Source organism: Emydura macquarii, unplaced genomic scaffold, assembly GCF_026122565.2.
Source record: "Emydura macquarii macquarii isolate MOO-44397 ecotype Brisbane River unplaced genomic scaffold, CSIRO-AGI_Emac_v2 contig_2897, whole genome shotgun sequence".
Taxonomy (NCBI): domain Eukaryota; kingdom Metazoa; phylum Chordata; order Testudines; family Chelidae; genus Emydura; species Emydura macquarii.
Window position 1 is genome coordinate 22,883,850 of NW_027133034.1, and position 22,450 is coordinate 22,906,299.

Here is a 22,450-nt window from a genome sequence, read left to right on the forward strand (position 1 = left end):
AAGGGCGTCCTCTAGCATTTCAGCAAAGGATAGACCAAAAAGACTATGAGCAACGACACATCCTTGCTTCACCCCGTTTGTGGTCTATTAGATCACCATCAACTCTCTCTTCCAACCATGTCTTCATGGAATTGCCAAATCATGTTAATAAATTTTGTCTGGACATCCAAATTTAGCAAGAAATTTTCAGATGGCAGTGCGGTTGACCATGTCAAATGCCTTAGTTAGATAAGAAACATGATGTACAAAGGTTGGTAGTGTTTATGACGTTTTCACTGTAATTGTCAAATGACGAATATTATGTTAACAGCGCTCCACGGAGCACTAAAGCTACATTGTGACTCAGATAGATCCTTGTAGATTATTTGGGTCAGGTGTTGGGCCAAGAGGATCTGTGCAAGCTGGAGAAATGAAAGTTTCACAAAACTACCATTAAGTGGATATAGAGTTAGTTAAACCATCACAAACAAAGAGTTAACTCTTAATGGAATGATGGTGAATTGGAGGAAGGTTTCAAAAGCGGTTCCACATGGATCTGTTCTGGTCCAGTGTTTAAAATCTTTATTCATGACCTGGATGTGGGTAAAGAGAGCATTACTGATCAAGTCTGCAGATGACACAGCCGGGGGGTTCCCAGTACTTGGGAGGATACAGCTAAAATTGAGAGGGATCTTGATAAAGTGGAAAACTGGGCTATGGACAACTAAATGAAATTCAGCAAAGACAAATGTAAGATGCTACACTTAGGGAAGAAAAACCAAATGCACAAATATAGAATGGGGGAAAATTGCCTTGGCAGCAGCAGTGCTGAGAAGGATCTAGCAGTTGTGATGGATCACCACAGCCTCAACATGAGTCAGCAATGCAATGCTGTTGCTAAAGAAGCAAATACAATTTTAGGTTGCATTAACAGAGGTATAGCATGCAAGTAATGGGAGGTGATAGTACTGATCTACTTAGCCATGGTTAGGCCTCAGCTGGAGTACTATGTCCAATTTTGATCGCCAATGTATAGAAAGGATGTAGAGAAACTGGAAAGAATCTACAGGGGAGCAACAAAGACGATTAAAGGGATGGAATGCAAGCCATGCAAGCAAAGGCTGAAGGAACTGGGTATATTTAGTTTGGAAAAAAAGGAGATTAAGGGGGGATATGATAGCAGTCTTCAGATACTTGAAAGGCTGCCACAAAAAAGATGGAGAAAAGTTGTTCTCTCTTGCCACAGAAGGCAGGACCATAGGCAATGAGTTCAAACTACAGCATAGTAGATTTATATTAAATCTCAGGAAAAACTTCCTAACTGTAAGAACAGTAGGACAATGGAACAGATTGCCTCGGGAAGTCATGGAAGCTCTTTCACTGAAGGCTTTCAAAAGGAGGCTGACTAGCCATCTGTCTCGGACTGTTTAGACACAATAAATCCTGCATCTTGGCAACGGGTTACATTAGATGACCCTGGCGGTTCCTTCTCACCCCGTGGTTCTAGGACCTCAAGGAAGCACATGGCTGAGGCTTCCGTGTGTCCTGCGATTCCTGGTGGATTCATGTGCTTCCTTGTAGTCACACCTCCTATGCTTTCAGCCACAAATGGAAGAGCCAGCAGGTACTAAGGTGGCTGTCCACCTCTGGAGGACCCCCATGCATAGTGGAGTTCCTCAAAGGGCCAGAACAGTTAGCTTTAAGGCTGCTTTGATTCAGTGGAACAACTCAGTTGCCGAGCACAGCCCTGGCTCGGCAGCTAGATCTTTTCATTCAAACCATTCATATCTAGCAGCAGCAGCTGCATTACTGAAGTGTGCTTTATGGTGGTCAGCTCAGATAATAAAAAGTCTCTCTGTTTTTGGCTAATAAACATAAAAGATTTCACTATTATCTATTCAGTAGAGGCAAAAGATGATGCAATAATTGACACTTTAAGATAATTAAAAAAGAGAGCTGTCCACCATGATTGATTGAAAATGTAAACATCTGCTAAATCCAATAATCAGGAGACTTAGTAAAGACGTAAAATCTGTGAAGCTTGCACAGAAGAGTTGCAGAGCACATAATATAACTTTACACTTCAGACTGAAAAAGGCTAGAAGCTTTTTTAAGAAGGTGCAGAAGAATTTAAATCATCTTAGGTTTAAACATCAAACCTGACATTCCTCTGAAAACACACAGTTATTAGATCAAGGTGATTATGAAGAACCTTGGTAGCAAAGATCCGCTGGTTCATTTTGCATGATACTTTCAGCCAACTAGTAATTTTATTATCTTCTTTGAAGTTTTGCATTTGTATATTCAGTGCCACATGCTCCTTATATTATGAAATTCATTATTATGCATAAGGTGTCATTATCTAAGAAACCACATGAAAGGAATGACCTTGTTCAGAGTAACAGTGAGACAATGACCAATAGTTATTTCTAAGAGACTGAGAAAATGACACCACATTTTCTATCACAGCCCTCTGCTAAAGTTCTAGAGTTCTTCCACATTCTTATTATTATATGCTTGGAGCATCATATACAAACTCTCCTTCTTTGTTATAGTCAGCCACAGAAAATTAGGTTTAGTCTGAGGCATTCTTAATGTAGCCACTACCTACTTTGAGAAGAGTTGAAAATTGAAAAAATATATTCTTAGACCCAAAAAGCAATTGATAGGTTAAATAATGAGAATGTATGGTTGTTCAAAACAATGCAAATAAAACATAATTGCTTTTTAAAAACCCTATATGCTAGAAACTCAAGAAATTCTTAATTATGGTTCTGACACCATCTGAACTTAACAGTAATCTACCTATTGGTTGGAAACTTTAACCTGCTGCCATATTAAACTTATTTGTTCTGTGGAATAGAAGTTAAATAATGTCGTCTTTATTGCATGATATCACCTGCTGTCACTCTGCTACTCCATAGTGGTTATTGGGGTTTGACGAGAAGGTTTAAGTATCATAAAGGGCTCGTGGAACATTAAGGACCAATCTATACATCATTGTCACTTGATGCTTTTGTCATCCAAGACCCTCAGAACAGCTGATGGCCAGCTGCCTGCATCTAGCAAATATCTGCATAAGTAAAAGGGTAAAAGAGAAATTGTTTAATAGTTTCTCTCTTATCCTAAAACCAAAGGGAAACATTACCTCACCGCATAGGACAGTCTGGCGCAGATACGGAGTGAAATTCTGTGCTGTGCATCTTAGATCCAGGGCTGCTGTGAGGGAGAGAGTGGCCCTTGGCATAACTTAGATAACTATGGAGGCATGTGTAAAAAGTTTTGTTAACCTTAGGATTTCCTGTGCCAGCCTACCCAGAGAGCTGGGTGTTGTGTCCCCTCCCCTAACACATTCCCTATGCCATGGCATGTGAGGGGGTCCACAGAAGCCTTACTCTCTTGTCTGGCTGGAACTGGGGCTTTTGATCTCCTTTTGACCAGTGGAACAGAAATGATATGGAGGAAGGGTGAGGAACTCCTCCATGATCTTTTACCACAGTACCATTTCTAAAGACTGCTGGCTATGCATTAGATTTTTACTGAATAATCTAACAGTGGCGTGTGTGTGTGTGTGTGTGTGTGTGTGTGTGTGTGTTTTCCTTTCTCATTTGGCAAATAACAAAATGAGTTGTGTGTGAAAGAAAAGAAAATGATCCTCTACCTAATGGTCAGGGTCAGATTCTGATCTCATTTATAGGGGTTATAAGTCTAGAGGAACTGAATGGAATCATTTCAGATTTACACCAGTATTACAATGTCAGAATCTGACCTTTGCTTTCAGTCCATATAGATGTATTTTGTTACAGACATATTTGAATATTCTGATTTAGAACCTGTACATGCCAGTTAGCTTAACTCTTACAGACATTAAGAAAACCAATGGGGCTGCTTTGAGGGAAATAATGGAATTTCTAGTGAAGCTCAAAGTTAATCCCTGCTCATATTTATTACTGTTTCCTGATCTCATGCTCAGCTCATGTCCTAATAATATAGTCATCATCAAGGTCTATGGGCCATTGATAAGCTAAAAAGAAGCAATAACTTATTGTTCCCCAGCATGTTCACCAAAGCAGAAGTAAGATGGCTTAGCAATAAAAGATGTGGCCAAAGAAAAGTCAGCAGAATCTGCCTTACTCCTTCCCAGTTGCTCGGCCATAAAACCCACAGAGTTGGCACTTTATGAAATCATATTTCTGCTGAATAGAAATCTAAACTATCAGTCATTTTTTCAAAATGGAAGGGAAAAGACAATGCTTTGAATTAAGGCAGTGATATTGCCAACTCAGCTGTCCTGGGATCTGAACAATTGTTCAAGGAGGTTAGTGAAAAATAATCTACATACAGACTACCTAAAACATTTTACTTCAGACACTCTGTTTTCCCTTTTGTCACTAACAACAAAAACAGCACCTTAAGCCTGGTGTCCCCTCAAGCCTGACATCCCGGGCAGTCGCCTGGGTCACCTTCCTCTAAATCTGGTCCTGAACCCCTGCATTATGGTCAGTCCTTTAAGGCTGCATCCAAATTTTGCAAAAAGCACATAAAGAATTCAGATGTCATACTTGTGGGATTCAATTAATATTTTGGGGTGTGTGGTCTGTTTTGGGGTATAGCTAGAGAACCTTGATTATGCATTCAGCAAAACTATTTACATATTTGAAAACTATAATGAAAGCTGTAAAAACTGGCAAGTATCTTATTGCTATACTGGCATGTACTTTACTGCAATGAGATGCAGTATTTTCATGCAACATGACCTCATGGAGCTGTAGGCGCAGTGTTCTCCGAGAGGGCTCCAAGACTCTAGAATTTTCTCCCTGGTTGGTCCAAAATACCCTTAATATGGTGACTTTCAGGACATACTACAAAAGAAATCTGTTTGCTTGTATCTTTAGAGAAGGCTGGGTGCATGCTTCCTGGATGATAGGGGTAGGTGGCTAACTGGATGACCAAGTTCCTGTGGAGCTGATTTCAATGCTGCTGAGGTTTAATTCGAATGTATTTATTGTGTGATTAATTATGCTAAGGTGCATAGGGCCACATTTGTAAAGGTATAATGGGAGTTAGGCACCTAAATATCTTTAAAAATCTGGCTCATGGAACCTTGGATGAGCATCTTTTTGTATTTAAAAAAAAAAATTAAATAAATAGTGCCCTTAATCACAGCCTGGGCAAGGATTGGTGCATAAATTGCATCATTTGCATAGATACTGAGGCACAGAGCTATCCCTCTAAAGCACAGTTCCCTCTCTGCTTTCCCCTTACTTGAGAGAATTAATATTTTCTTTGGGTCTATATCAGCAGCAAATTATGACATGCGCTGCTCTGGCTCAGCGATAATGCTTACTTCATTGCGGGAGGGCAGAATTAAAGTTCTACACATTCTCTGCCACTCTCTGGCCATGTGCATGCAGAGCACCCCTTTACACTTGTGAACTGGACCTGGGTGCAAAGGGCAGATTCTTACTCCCCATTACTCCCTTGTGCAGGTGCGTAGTCCAAAGTCACAGTGTGGCTCATGGTGAACCAGACCTTACCATAATAATACAAATATTAGGATTAAAGTCAAACTGACATAAGCAGGTGCAACCTGCCGCTAGAGTCAATGGGAGTTGTACCTGCTTACTCCAGGGTTGAATTAGGCTCTTAATTTGCACTGCTGTATATTCCATCACTGTTTTTGCTATAATAAATCAAGTGGCTTTTCTTTTGGCATTAAAGGAAATGTAAATTTTGGGAGCCAAGTCACCAGAGTATTCCTGGTCTATTTTTGTTAGTGTGTTATTCAGTGGGGATTCTGTAATGACAACAATCTTTAACACCTTAAAAATTATCTTTAAGTAGGGAATAATTGGTGCATTAGCTCCACCACCACTATTCACTGGATAGTAAGCTAAGACATCACTGGGGAAGTAACTTATTCATGGTATAGGACACCCAGGAGGTAGGTGGAATCAGGGGAGGCATTGTGACTTAGAGCGGTGACTCCATGACATAATGCTCACTACGGCTACTCCTGGGGTGGTACAGGCTAGCCCATAAAGGAAAGATGGAATGAATTGCTGTTCTTATTTTCTTTTAAGTATTGCCCGTGGCCTCAATCATGCATCCCTTCCTTGGGCAGAATTGCTGTTGGATTTGCTCATGTGGACTGACCATTATCCTCTCTCACAATTAAAGGTTAAAATAATTTCCTTCAACTTGTTATCAAATATCTGATGGGAATTTAGCTTGAGTTAGGACTACAAGATTGAGTTGACAGGAAGCAGTTAAGAGTAACTGTTTACAGAATAAACACTAGAGGCAACAGTAAGAGAAGCTATGTATTTATTTAAAAGACATGTATTTATTTATGCTTTTAGTATAGACTGTAATGTGTTAATTAAATGTCATCTGTGTGTAAAATGCTGCAGCTGCTCTGAATTATGATAACATACATTATATTAATCTAAATTAGCATCATTTCAAGTAAATTTTTCATCTGGAAAAAAGTCGTCGTCGTCTTTCCTAATGAGGCAATAGGCCCGTGGCTTTGGTATTTGTTAATCTTGCCAGTTTGATAGGTGGGAAGAGTCTATACATTGTTGTTGGTTGATTTGCTTTGTAATAATTCTTAATGTACAGCTATGTCAGATAAAAGGATAAATGAATTATTTTAGAAATCTAAATGTTATGTGTATGAGCAAAGCCTTCAGAACTGAGCCCTATGTAAAATGATTTGCTCTAACAGGCCTTTCCTGTGCTGAAGTTTGTCTTATAGTGTTGATTGATAGTAGCCTTCGTCAAATAGCCTGGATGCTCTCTCTTGGTTTCATAAAACCTTAAGGTAAAAATTCTCCTTTCTGGAGTCACTCTGTACTTCTCTTAGTCTCCGTGAATAGGCTGTATGTGGTCCATGCTCAGAGCTTCTACTGACAAGAGTGAGAGTACTGTGTGCATGGAAGAGCAGAGAATATGCAACACTGGGCCACTGGAACCGGAAAGTGGAATTTTGCTCCTACTTTTCTAATCATTAAAAATACCTCAGATCTTCGGATCCTTCTATTCCTTGGCTTTCCCTTTACTACACAATTCCCTTTTTCTTTAACACAGTAAAACATGTCTGAAGCACACACCCAACCGACCAGTGTAAAATCAGTTGCCTAACTTCAGATGGTCTTTAAAAGGTTTATGCAATGTTCTACTGGAAACTCCTCATAGATCTTTCTAAAGACTGCATAAGCTAGTGAGCTGTCTAGTGGAGGTGATGGTCCTAAGTGCAAGTTTTCAGCTTGTAATAGACCGATTAGAAGCATGCACAATGCTGATAATGTGGCCTGACTACTAGTCTCTCACTAGTCGTTTATGCTGTAGTTAATGCTCCTTTAATTCCATAAGGAGCAATGTTATGTTGGCTCTAGCGTCTCATTTCACTTGCATCTGTTTTATACATGCTAAGACTGCATTGACTTCAGTGTAGTAACTAACTCCTGGTTTGCACTGTCAGATGTGAGAAGAGAATCAGGCTCATTGTTCTGAATACCTAATCTCCACTTCTGAACTAAAATAATGGGCTTAATTCTGAGGCTCTGGAGTAGTACCTGACAGCATGAGTAGTCCAATTGAAATGAATGGGATTATTGGCAGAGTGAAGTACTAGCCAGTGTTAGTAAGGGTTTCAAAAATGGGCTTCAAGTGGTTAGAACTATTTGTTTTTTCCAGTGAAAGATGATTTACTTGGCACAACCCTTATTCGCACAAAGGCATTTCAAACCTCTTTGCCCTACTGTCAGTGAATTTTGTGATTGTAAATACAGTTTCTGATTATGAGAGCTGGTTGAATTTTTTCAAATTTTAAAATCACAATGCTCACAAACAAATAAAAAGGAAAATATTTATTGATTTTTTTTCTTCTTTTTCAATCAGCTCTAATTACTTCTAAGCATGTTCTCATTTCACCAGTCGCAATATAAAGAAAGTAGTACCAAAGTTAACTAACTGGGTAGAAGAGTATAAGAGCCAAAATGTATTTACAGAGGGTTAGGCTGATCCTTTAAGCTCAGCTCTGTGTAAGGAATGGTGTGTAGTTGCGCTGCCGCAATAGGAGTCTGGGAATTGCTCTGGGGTGGGTGAAGAGACGCAAGTTACTGCAGCTTTTTACAATGTGCACCTTACTTCCTCATGTTATGCCAGTCTAGCTATCCTGGCTGGCATGGATGTGTGAGGTTTCCTCTCTTCCACCGTCACTGCCTTTCCTCTCCCCATATTCAGAGACAAGATCTATGAAGCTCAAAACTAGCCACACAATGGGTTGGGATGTGTAGGCTTATCCCTCTACTTTATTGCACAGCAACTTTAGGGTAATCATGATCTAGCTCAGAATTCATTGTAATACAGAATATTACATCCAAAATTATCTGTTAAAAGACCATAAAGGTTTCAGAGTCAAGTACTTGAAAGTTAGCAAATGCCGGAAAGACAGTTCTTTGCAGTAACTCTGCCTCTTGTGTATACTTTGATACAATTTTTAATTACATGATCTTATACTAGTTTTTCCACATGGCCCCTGCCTTCTTGAGTGAATGGGTATTATAAAATATTTTTTTTATCTTCCATGTGTGGCCCAGTACTTATTTAATGCAAATCAAACCCTGAATACAAAGTTAGTAATTTCCTCATGGAAGTTTCTATAGTGCTTTACAAATACGAATTAATATATCTTCATAACAATCTTGCGCTGTAAACAGCATTCTTAATTTCCTTATGGGATTTTCTATTTAAGTTATCTTCACAATACCTCTCTGAGGTAAGAGAATGTTATTGTCTATATTTTACATCAGGGGAACTGAAGCGCACAGAAATTAAGGCCAAAAGTGTCAAAAGTCTACAATTTCAGACACCAACGACCTGATTTTTTCAGAGTACTTTTATATTTTATAGTACTTTTTTTATATGTTCAAATCACAGCTACAGTTGACTTCAGTTGCAGCTGTGATTAGCACGTCTGCAAATCTGGCACAAGTTGTCTCTCATTGGGCACTCAGAAAATGAGGAACTCATCGTAAATGACCACCTGTGAAAATGTTACTTAAATACTTGCCTAGTATCACACAGGAACTCGGTCACTGACAGTCACTTTGACAGTCACTGATGTCATCAGTAAAAGACCCATTGACATCAATGGGAGTGAGTTAGGCCAGTGTTGATTCCACTTGAGAATCCCACAACTTTGTTTTTAAAAGAACCTCATTTGCATGCTTTGTGTTCAAATGCTGCCAGTGCCAGCTCCTGCATTCCTCTTTTGGAGGCTGCTGAAACTCAAAATTAAAGACCATTTTATTTTTGGCTTCTAAGAGTTGCATGTTATTTATAATGGTTGTAGCCTTTTTTCTGAGTGCTTTTGTTTTTTTCTTCATGCTTCCTTCTTTTACAGTATAGCTGACAACCAACTCTTTTGGTATAAAAGAGCTGTTCTGTTTTTTCCAAAACAGCCTCAACTAAGCATTCCCAGTAAAATATATTATTGATTGCTTTACATCTTCAGCATTCATTATAAACAATACGACTGTATTCTACAACACTAGCCCTTAAAGCTGTAGGATCACTAGTGTCAGCTTTTCTGTTGGACTGTTGCTGTAAAAATTTAATGCTTTCCTTTGCAGAAGTGATAATATATATTTTCTTACTTTCAAATGAGAAAACATTACCTGTTTAGTTCCTTGACTTTGTTCTCATACAATCACAAGAATTATGTTGATTCAAAGAACATCATTTGAAAGATTAATTTATAATGATGTTTCTCATTTACCACCATTGGTGGCTTAACACCAAAATGTAACAAGAATAAGCCAGTGGATTGTTTTACAGAAGCTCATCTAGTTTTTCTTTCTAAAATGTTGTGCTCTCTCTCTCGCTCTCTCTCACACACACATTGTTTCAGCCATGCTACATTAATTTTAGTGATGTTGGGTTTTCTTGTTATAGCATTTTCTGCTCTATATTGGCTTTTTCATTACATATATTTTACTTTTGTAGGCAATAAATAGCATGTGATTTTTAAGGGCTAAGAGGCCTGCTCATGAAATTACTTGGATGCTCATCTCCCACTGAAGATGACTGAAATTTTGAGTGGGCAAGAAATGCAGGATCTGGCCCTTAATTAGTAAGCTAAAGAGTAACTTTTAAAATTCATACACCTAAGATGTAAATTATTTTTATATCTATTTGTAATATCCTGTTTGTTTCTTGTCTATTCGTGAAGTCCTTGCAAATTTTAGGGCATAGAGGAGGGTCTCCAAAATCAGTTGACTTAATGCTCTTTTATTATAAATGTAATCATTTATCTGTCCACCCCTAAAAGCCTCTTACACTCAGATTGTGGCATTTAATTTTCACGGTAGTGACACTGCTGAGCTGCACTAACCATTAAGAATTCAGGCACCAGTATGTCTCAGGAAGGGGCAATGCCTCCTGGCTCGCGGGTGTGAAGGAAGAAAGTACCCGTTTCACCTATCCTTAAAAGGCTACAGCACATGGTCCTCTCTGCTGGTGAGCAGCTGTGCTATGCACATAGGAAGCAGGGTAATACAGAGATCTGAAACAGTGTCTGGCTTCTGTGCAGGATGCAATGTGAAGACTGAACTTTGTGTCTCCCTCCCTCAGACACCTGGTGCATTCAGGCAAGAGGTGGCCAAAATTTGGCCTTTAATTTGTAGTTTCTAAAGGCTGTGCATAAGCAAAATGTATTTAAAAGTTATTAAAATTCCTGTAATGTCTGTAGAAGAATAACTTCCATACACAGGTAACCTTTATTATTTATTGAGGGCCTAAAAGGCTTTGTATTTGTGAACACCTATATCTAGAATAGTTGATCCCTTTCCTTGAGTAGCTTTCAGATATTAATTTGTGATACCTGACCTACTTTCCCCAAACAAACAAAACATCCTCTCAAACTTGCTAATCAGTGACAACCAGTAATCAGTTCTTATTATTTAACAATGAACAAAATCTTGCAGGCATGATTCCACACTCAGTTCCAATAACATATTGCTCTGGATTTATGCTCTGGATTGTTCTACTGTAACTGAGTTCAGAATGTGGCCCACCTAATCCACTGCTGCATTTATCTACAACTATGCAGCTCCCATTGATGTCATGCATTCTTAGTGTATCTCAGAAGGCTGAACTGGACTTAGAGAAAAATACATAAAATTGTGCAGTAGATCCTCTAGTAAACAATTGTTACCATCCTTCCTTCCCTCTCCTTTACATTACATTTATCTTTATTTTATTTCATTCCTTCAATCATTTTTTTCTTGTTGATATGAAACAGTTAATATTTTTTTTGATTGGTTTGTTTTACATCAAAAGTGCTGGGGGAAAAAACTGTCTGACCTCACTTGTTTGAAGTCCCTGTTCATTATGAGCATTGCCAGCAGCGCCCTCTATTGGAAAGTTTAACCCATCATCATATGACTTGTGCCCCTTTAAAAATGATAAACTCACCTTTCGTAGACCCTCATTGTTTCAGGAATATAATATCTGAAATGTGTGTCTGGTGTCCTGCTGCTTAGAATACGCTTGCTGGAACGAGAGAACCAGATGTCTGTGCTTTGTATGGCAAATGCTTTTAGTTTCTGTGCCTTGAGGTCAAAATAATCAGTGTAGAGGAAGCAGCAGCTGTTAACTGCATCCCATTTCTCCTCACCTTTAAATCAGCTCCCCGAAGTTGTGATTGTGGGATGCAGCACATCAATAATTCTTCCTTAATTTAATAAAATGCTAATTAGAACAAGCAGGCTTCATTATCATTTGTTCTACAGGTAAATTTATTTTAATTATGTGGAAAGAGAATGATGATTGCTTGGAGCTTCTGTACTGTACTGGTTCTGAAGTCATCACATTTTTTAGGTCCTAAACCAAAGCAGATGTATTAAAGATGCAGGATTTTTTTAAATTGAAATGAGTAGTTTTAGCTTTGCAATCACACAGCACCCTTCAGGCCTATTGGGAGAGGTGATGCATTGGCATTTATAGCATCTAGAGAACTGAGCCCTTGCATCTGATAGTAAAATAATAGAAGTATGTACAGTAGGGAATGGCAAAATCCAAACCCCAGCAAGGTTCAGGATGAAGCGGGGTAAGATGTCATTCACCAGATCCTAGCCTGCCCACTAGTGTATTTTTTTTTCTGAGTCATGTCCAAAACTAGATTCTTTTATGTTGGTTCTCATTCTGATATGGAAAAAAAATCTCTCAAAGTACAGATTTTGGCCTGAGATGGCGCACATCTCAAGAATAGTTGATTACCTGAGATTTTCATCATGTTGACTTGAAATCTCCTGAGAACCACTTATGAGATTTTGGTGTGGTGTTAGGCCATCAAAGAGTATTTATATCTTAATGATTTGGCCTCAGACAAGAACACTGATATAAATATAACTTGGTCTTTGTTATACGCCCCACTTCTTCAGATGTATAGTAGGATCAAAAGACAATAGCTGTAACTGCTTTCTAAGGTTGCCTGTAATGAAAAAAAATTATTTACTTTGACATTTGTATAACCTGTACGTTAGATTTACCTGCAATAGTCAGCTCAAATGCTTTACATCTAAATTAACCACTTAAAAAGAGTACACTAAAGATACACTAAATATTATGCCATTATAATCAAGTGACATTGCTACATTAGGCAGAATAAAAGCACTGAAACATAAATTAATTGTCTGCAAACTTATTTCCCTTTGGAATTTTTCAGGCTTCAGTCAGGTTGCACCTCAATCATTTTCCAAAGAAAACATAATCTTTTTCTTTATATGGAGTCATTGCATAAATTGAATTGATCCTTACTTAGCCTGTTCCATGCAATTTATCTTAGTTTCTTCTTATCCTTCTTATTTCTGTTGTATCTCTTTCTTTACAATAAAAAGTAAGGAGTTGGGGGGAGTGAGAGAGAAGAAGAAGAAAATTAGGAGTCAATTTCTGTCCTCTATCATTCCAGTGCAATTATTTTGGATTTACATGAGAATAAATAAGAGCAGAATGTGGCTTGAGGTTTCTAAAATGGCACATGGACAGTATTCAAAACACAGCCTTCCTTGATCAATTATTCTTTGGGTGAAATAGAATAGAGCTAGATTACCTTTATTTCACTTACAGTGACTATTTCTCTTTATTTTACAGTTTTGTTTTATGTTGATAACCACTAGCTCTCTTATAGGTTTTCCTATTAATTTTTGGGGAATATACAGTTGAATAGAATAGAATATAGACCCCTAGAAGCCTAAGTCAAAGTTTAGATCCTCAGAACCCCTGTGCAGTTCCCATTTACTCCTTTAGGTGCCTACATTCCCATGGCAGCTAAGTTTCCAGTGCTGAAGTTCCTTAGATGCCTAAAAATCTGTCAGTGGCCATCTAACTTCTGATGCTCAGTGTCTAACTCACGCCTAAATCACAGTGGGGCCCTCAGGTTAGGCGTTCCTTGCCTATTTTATCTGCAGGGCCCAATCTGTAGGCATTCTCAGAGGCTACCTAACTGATTGGCCCATGCACAAAACATAGCTGCCAAATGAGCAGATGGTTGTGGTGCTGCCACAAGCCCGTGGTTAGGATACTCTTACAGGCTGTGGAAGATCTGGGTTCAAATCTCTCTCTGATACGGAGGAGGGATTTGAACCCACATCTTCCACCTCTCAGAAGAGTATTAACCACTGAGTGATGGGATATTCTAGGATGGCTCTCTCAATGGCTCTTGTTGAAGCTATTTCCCTTCCTGCAGATAAATAGTCATGAGGTCAGGGAATTGAACTTGGAGTCCTATACCCGGGTGTGTGCCCTAAACACTCGGCTATCAACTCATTCTCTCACTCTCTGGACCAATGAATATGAAAAAATGTACCTTTTTATTCCTTTATACAAGATAATTTTAGTTGCTATAAATACAGAAAAAGACTCATTTCCTTCTCCCCCTCTGGTTACTCAGCCTCTCACTAGGTATTTCTTTTGAATTTCATCCTTTTGTATTTATAACTTTCATTTGGAATACGTAAGCTGTCCAAGTAAAATAGCTTTACTCCTGTACTCTTGTACCATTTTCAGTTTCATTGGTACTTTGGTGCAGTTAAATAAGTCTTCCCACTTCAAATCAATATTTTGATCGTTTAGCTGGATACATAAATAAGCAGGAATTTTTCTCTATTGATAAGGGGTGGAAAAAAAAAAAAAAAAAGATCTGTATAAAAGTCATCTTTGTTGCCGAACTAAATTTTGCCTTTAACATTTACTGAGGAAAATTTCAGACTATCATTTTCCTTTTTAACCTACCATCAATGTGTGTTGTCACAAGGAACATTTATACATCATATTTCAATATAAGACTTTCCTCCATCAAGACCAAAGATAAGGTGATTGAATGATGAGTTTCAAATGACAAAAATAAATAAATGAAAAAGGAAATAAAATGCTATGACTAGCCAAAGGCAGGATCTATACAGTAAGCCCTTTAATGGATTGGAGGATGAAAAGTTCAGACTTTTAATATCATTAATATGCATGGCCTTGAATGTCTCATCTCACTATTTTGTTAAAATAATAAAAATGAAATAAGTGCACAGGAATAATAAAAGAAGCACTGTACATGCTTTTTCAGCATACTTTATATCACATTCATGCTGCTATTTCTGTCCCAGGGATTTCATGTTAATGAGGGTTGCTGTGTACTTTGGATTTTATTTTCCTCTTTCAGTAGAAGCAAGTATTTTTTTTTAAAAGTCAGACATAATGGATTGTCCGAGTAGTAGTAGCACTATGTTTGCTTTATGCATGGATTGGTGATAAATGGCTGCACTATTATATTTAACATTTCAATTTAACTTTTCTTGCTCTGTTCATGATTGGTGTACTAGATCAAGAATTAGTTGTGTAATATTATGTGATCAGATATCCTTCTGTAGCAGGGGCTGTCCTGGGTTTTAATGGATTTTTGTGGTAATCCAATAACTGATTAACCCTGGTGATATGATTGAGGAGGAGGGAGTGGGACATGCAGAAGTAGCTACAATGACTGAAGATCATTAAAAGAGTGAATGTCTAATTCTGTGAGATTCAATAGGAATTTAAGGACATCCGCATTAAAAAGATACCATATGGATTTAAGTCTGTTCCCATTGACGGTAACAAGGGTTCTGCCATTGACTTCAGTAAGCAGGACCAGGCCCTGTAATCTTTCCTGATATTTCCTGCAGATTAGGATTTTAGTGAGCTCTGAGGAAAAAGTGCATTATTGAGCAGTCACTTTTCTTCTAAGTAAGAAATGGGCATAGAAAACAATATTCCATTTCTTAAATTCTCTTCTGAATCTAAAATTAATTCTGGGATCATATCTCCTATCTCAATACCAATCGGTGATTTGAGAGCAAGATTATGACTGACAGAAGAAGTCTAATGAATACTACTACTGTACATCAGAGAGAGAGAAAATAGGCCATGGATATTGCAGATCCATCTGTTTGGCTCTATTGAACAGTATGAAGATCCATATTAAAAAGTCAAGAAATGCAAGATGTGTTTTTATTGTTATCCACTTGGGGCCTGATCATGTCATGTGTTGATTTCAATGGAAGGTTGGGATCTGGGACACCTGTTCCATAGCCTGTTCCATCATTTACAAGAGCCATTACGGAACTGACACCTCACATTTAAACAGGGCTGAAAGCATGCTCCCCTTCAACTCTTTCTCCCTTTATAAATGCATAAGAGCCTGTAATATTTAAGAGTTTTCATGACCCGTATTTACTTCCTGGATCTCCCTGGCTTAAATGTCTGCTTATGTAATACCTTGTCCTAAAAACAAAACTCTAGATTGAGCATTAGATCATGGTGCTGTGACCCTGTACTGTATAGTTATCACTGTACAGTTCTGTTATCTACCCCAGTTTTCTTTTAATTCTGTGCTATGTTGTTTGAAAGATTATTTTAGGCTCACTCTTAATTAGGACCCTAAAAATAAGAGAGCTCATGAGCTTTAAAGTAGCTAGTTCAACTCTCAGGAAATCATCTTACTGCGGCTTTATCTCACAGTCTGACATGTTCTGAATAAGAGAAATCATTCTCTAGATTTCTAGCCGTTTAATACCTATTGGTGAGAAAGTTTAATAAGGAGCATATGCCATTGTGCAATTCCTTATGACAGATAAGTACATGGCAGGCAGGTTAGACTTTTACGTCAGAACCTACGTAACTTCATAGAAAAATTGTTTCAGAACAGGAAAAAAAAACAAAGGAAGCAGAAGTAACTAGAATGACACCTATGGTACCACCATCAACACTCTGACATTCATTTAGCTATTAAGCAGATAGAGAGCATATGTATTTTTGTAAACAGTTGGGAGAGAAGCAACATAATTGAGACAAATTCAGTCTAATGATAATAGTAAACATTTGCGTAATGACACATTTATTAACCACATTTTGAAAAGCATGTAAGAAATGTGGACTAAAATAGCTTCAAAATGACAAATAGATGAACAGGGAAGCACTCAGTGAACTGAAGGAACAAGTATTTTTCAGTGCTCCATTTTCTTTTTCTGTACAAAATTAAATACAATCATAAGTGGAAATTAGGCAAATCACTATATGTAAGACCCATTTTAGCCAAAAATCTGTTGAACGTGTGCACTGCAAGAGACTGATGCATTTGTTTGCTGACTGAGCCTTCATCAGTTCAAAAGCATATATGTGCAAACACATCTCTGGAAGTTTAGGCAAATTAAAAGAGCCTAATTATCTTGTTGTCCCTTTTATGTCCTTTTAGGTATTTGATAATATAAGAGCCTGGAGAATATATTTATTATTCAATGAAAATATCTGGCAGCAGATGTACTTTCCTTGAACTCACATCAACCCCCATCCCAAAAATATTAATTTGATAAATAATTTTAGATCTGTGTGAAGAGCTTAAAAGGTCAATCTCTCAGAAAAACCTTGTATTGCCTGAAGTGTTTAAGTTACTTGTGCAGAAGACTTGTAATACATTGCAGGTTACTGGGAGTTGTTACATTCAGGCTTAGTAGAAAAATAACAGCTTTGTAATTCAGCTGTATTGCTTTTACATTAACTTAATTCTTAGGAGTCTCAAACCAACTGACAAACAATTAAGGGCTAGATGTGCACAGGAGAGGAAGACATAAGGGCTTCTTGTGCCCCACGTGCAGCAGCTGGGCAAAATTCCAGTGCCTACTCATCTCTGAGCGTTACAGCTACATGCACTCTGCACCTCCAGTTACCAGACATGCACAAAGGGAGTAGGGAGAGCTAGTTAAAAGGTGTGCCCATGCTCCCCATTTCATTGGGTAGCACAGTTGGTTGGGCACAGAGAGGAGAGCATGCACGCTTATCAGAAGGTATAGTTCCAAATCCTCCATCACTTAGAGAATTTTTATTTATTATTATGGTGGCTCCAAAAGATCGCAGTGAAGATCAAGACCCCACTATGCTGTACAAACACAGAGTGAAAACAACCCCATACCAAAAATCTTGCAATTTAAATAGAAAAGACAGATAAAGACCTCTGTAGCTAATAGAAAAAGCAAGAAAATAGAGGAACATTGAAAATAACCTCATGGGCCTGATTATCTCATCAGTGGCATGTACACAACTGCCATTGGAAGCCAAGGGGAGTTATGCATGCGCAGCTCATCTGGAGCTCCAAATTATACACTGTAGCATACTTTGAAAAATATCATGTGTAATTGTAAACAGCATAGCATGTTTTTGATTTGGTTTGGTTCTCCACCCTCCCATTCTCAAAAGATACTTAGCATGACATACTCTTCATTTTAGAATAAAATCTGATCTGATGATATTAGGCTAAATATGATGGTTTTTATTGAACTTCAGAGGTTGGATTTTCTAAAGTATCTGGTATCCAGCCCTTACATGGCTCCTATTTGAAGTCAATAGAAGCAAACGCCAAGCATTTTTGAAACTCCTACCGCTAAAATTCACAAGCTCTTCTGTGCTGTATTCTGCTACTGTAACTATTGACTCTAAGTTATCCTTGGCTAAGTCAATCAGAAGACCATGCAGAATTAAAAGACTGCATTACTTCATGTTCTGATGGGTTCTATTCTTCCATCTGTATCTGTGTGGATTTCCCATAGCTTCAATAACAATTGTGATGGGTGTCCAGGACTGATAAGACAGATATATCTTTAGTAACCTCTCTATTCAAGAAAGGTTTAAAACAACCAACCAAACAACTCATCCACATATTCACAGTTCAGTCATATTAATCTATTTTATTTAAGGAAAAAAGTAATTAATAAGTGACAATCCCCAAAAAAGAATAATAATCCATTAATGATTTTCATTATTTAGTCGTTAATAATTTTAAGAGATTCATGAGCTAATGTCTTTGCATTTCTCAGTAAGTTAATTCATTAATATCATTACTTTCCAGTGATCTTTGCAGTTCTGATAAGTTTTCATTAAGTGTAATAAAGAAAGAATCAACATTAAAAGAAGTAAAACATTCAAAGAATCCTTGTGTCTTTTGGAGCTCTATTTTAAATTCCATTAAAGATAGCCAGTAGGATTGACGAGTCATGATCTTGAAAATTAACTAATGGTATTGTTTATTAATATATACAAATTTACAAGTTATTTCATAATATATTAATGCTAAACACAGTGAAATATGTTTACTGGTTATGACATTCATGGTTTAAAACCTCATTAAAATATAAATTTAATACAAATGGATATTTATTCTAATATATAAAACCTACAAAACAAATTATTGTACTGCTTCGCTGCTCTTATCTTATTTTCACCTCCCCCCCCCCCCCCCGAGTGGTCTTTTACATTCCCATGAAAGTCCATCATTTACAACAAATGGTGTTATGTTTCATGACATCCAAAGAGAGAAGTTAGATTAAAAACATAAAATGCTCTTGCTGGAAGGTTGCACCCTTGGAACAGAGAGGCACAACTCACCCCACCTTGCTTTAGGTTGGCTCTTTGCAGGCTAACTTTGATCACAGGCTTCCCTACAGATTCCCCTGACCCGTAAGGAGGACTAGGAAGCACTTTAGGATTTAAAAAGAGAGTTTGTAATTGTAACAGTTTTCAATACCCCACATCGATGTAAGCAAGGTCTGAGTGGCACTTCCTCTTGCTCAGTCAGCTGAAAGGGGGTCAGTTTATTTGCATGGGCTTTGTATTTGCATAAGTACAGTTAAGTACTTAGAATAATTTCATTGTATATGGATAAGCACACCTAGGTGCTAAGCATAATGGAAAATGGTTAGTATGGCTGGTTTTGGGCTACAAAGCACTTTTGTGTTAATTGCTGGGGTAATAAAATGTGTCCTTCAATTGTATAAACAGAGGTCAGCAGAACTGTGCTTAGCCCATTCTGATAAAATAATTCACCCTAAACTAAACAGAGCCCAACAAGAGTGGCGAACAAATGTTTCAGCATTGTAAAGAGGGGAGGAGTAAAAAGTCTCCTGTTAAGATTGCACCAGCCCTGGCAAAGGGCTACCCCCAGGCATGAAGTAACTATCTCCTCTCATTGTTAAAAGGTAAAATTAATGACTCCTCTTGGAGTCTTTTGTTTGTTGAAAGCAGGGACATTGCTCCTGTGTCAGCAGAAGGTTTTCCCATAAGCTGAAATGCACTAAAAGCTGAAATTCACTAAGAGCTAAATCACTAGAGGACCTGGGGAACTTTGCCTGACAACTAACAGAGAGGAGTCAGCAACAGTTGGCGCCTGCGGACAGCGGGAGCCAGGCAGGGTTGGCGCCAGTGGTGGGGACTTGGTGAGGCCCAGAGGTGGTAGAAGTCAGCAGCGAAGGGGGCTTGGTCAAGCCTGTGTTGGACAGAAGCCTGCATAGGGGGACGGGCTAAGCCCCAACCGAGAGGTGGACATTGCAACTATGACCGCCAGTACAGGGAAAAACAAGAAGGAAGAGGCAAAGGACACGCTTCCTGTACTTTGGGGTGGGTTTGGCTGAACAAGTTCATAAATTCTGTTTACACTGTTTCCCAAGCCAGTGCTGTGTTACTTCCCTCCTGTTAAAGGTTTACTTTCTACACTTTCTGCTTGCGAGAGGGAAAGTATTGCCCTTTGGGGTGCCCAGGGGATAGTGTTTAATTTCCCAGGTGACTGGGTGGGGCTTGAGCCAGTGTGGAGTGGTATCATTGACAGTGACCCCTAGATATAAAACCCGGCCCTTGCTGCTGTCGACTCTGTCTGGCAGAAGGGTTACATCACCCGTGGGAGCCTCTGCATAAGCTGCCAAGGATCTTCCCTTCAGAGCTTATAGTACGGTGTAGTATTTAGCTGAAGGGCTCAATGTTGTTATGACCTTCATTTAGCTGCAGCCCTCAGAACAGCTGAGATTGTATCTTCCAGTGCAGGATAGATCCATCTCATGGATCATAGGTCCATCAGTGACTATTAGCCAAGATTGTTAGGGATGCAACCACTTGCTCTGGGTGTCCCTAAGCCTCTGACTGCCAAATGCTGGGAATGAATGACAGGGAATGAATTAGTTGATAATTGCACTGTTCTGTTTATTCCTTCTGAAGCATCTGGCATTGGCCACTGTTGGAAGACGGATGCTGGGCTAGATGAACTGTTGGTCTAATCCAGTATGGCCATTCTTATGTGCTTCCAGCCTATGGAGCAGCAGACCAGGAATTAAATAATCTCTTCCTTATCTTTGTTTTATAAATAACCAAAATAAATAAAATTTGAAGAGGAATGATCTTCTTTCACTACCGTGTATGGGTGGAGGTCTGTGACATATGATGATGTCTGAAGCACTCGGATAAGTCTCCGTTCATTCTGCTCAAAAGGCACATTGCTTCTTTGATTAAGAAAACAAAGAAGCTCTTTTCCTGCTGGTAACTTTGTGAATGTCTTTGTTGGACAAGTGACAAGTGTAACGAAGTTATTTGTTTGGTGTATGCAATCCAATCAAGCCAAGCCACAGTGTTTCTTATCAACGATGTTCAAGGCTTGAAGACCTCCAGGAAGTTGAGTCATTTTGCAGTCCTCAACAGTACGTGTCATGGTTTGTGGCTGCCCACATCGACATAGTGGACTGTCTCTAAAACGCCACCAAAAATCCGCGGCAGTATACATTCCAGGTCTGGTACGAAACTGGTTCAGAAGGCTTCATTGCCTTCCTGGTAAATTAAACAAACAGTGAACCAAACCTTTACAAATTCATAACAATTTAAATATCTTGCTAAGATTTGTTTCTTTCAGTACCCTTGGATAGCAGCAGACTTTGGACCTAGCCTTTCAGTTATTAACTAGTGTTAAGAGAGAGGAAGAGAGAGAGAAACTAGCCTGATTGGCTTCAGCTCCTGCATACTACCAGGTAGAAGCGATCCTTCTGCAGTAATAAGAGATTGTCATGCAGCTGCCTACCAATTTATCTCCAGTTGCCTATGCCAAATTTGCTTCAGTTTCTAAACATTATTTGATATTTGGCCTCATTACAGTAATATCTGAGCATCTACATTACAGAATTTCATGTGCTCATCTAAATTAATTAAAATCTTATGTGTTAGTAAGTGTGGAGGGTAATAAATTAAAGTTATCGCATTGTAAATTGGCCAGCTTACAACTCATCCTATATTTAATATCTCACTGGTTGCTGCTGAATATGTAATTATTTTATTTGTAATGGGAAATGTTCCTATGTGATCAAACACAGTTATTTTCCTTCTTACTATTTAAATAGTGCTATCAGAAAACTAGTGTGCTACATGTTCATACTATTTCTATTGGAATTCATTATGAATGATACATTAATCTGGATTCTGGCTAAAATTACAAGATTTAGTTTGTATTACATTAGGAAAGCTAGAAAACTTTACTATTGGATGCTAGGAAATGTGAGATGTATGAATAGTATTGAGACAAGATGACAGAATCTTAATAAAATAAAAGCTGGGTTAGAACTGAACCTTAATTCTCAAAATATACATGATTATTTGAAATCAATTTTTGTTTTCTCACCTTCCCACTACATGTATTAATCATTTTGTAATTTAGATTTTAGTGTTAATAATTTAAATTTCAGAGGTGATGAGCCCTCAGAACTTCCACTGACTTCAATGGGAGATTAGCATTCTTAGATTAATTTAGCACCTGGGAAATCAGGTTCTCTTTTTAAAATACCATAGCTGGGATTTTCAAAGCAGTCTATGTGATTTAGACACATCTTTGAAATAAAAAAATAAAAATAAAAACAGGAAAATGAAATGTAAAATACTAGAATCTTCCTACAAGCTGTGAAGGAAGGAAGGAAGAAACAAAGATATTGTTATTATTTCTGTTTTTAACAATTTTGGGTGTGCTCAAATGCTATGGTGTTTGGAGATAACGGGTGGTGTTATGTAAATACCTGGACAGACAAAAGGGACATGAAGGTTGCCTATCAAGCATATTAAAATCCAAAAATTCCAGAAGACA

The 22,450-nt window shown here is 38.2% G+C and overlaps 1 long non-coding RNA gene across 1 annotated transcript in view; it reads left to right on the forward strand.

Annotated features, from left to right (window-relative positions):
• LOC137167035 (uncharacterized) overlaps window positions 1–22,450 on the forward strand; it is a 114,870-nt gene that overhangs the window by 58,207 nt on the left and 34,213 nt on the right. The window lies entirely within an intron of this gene.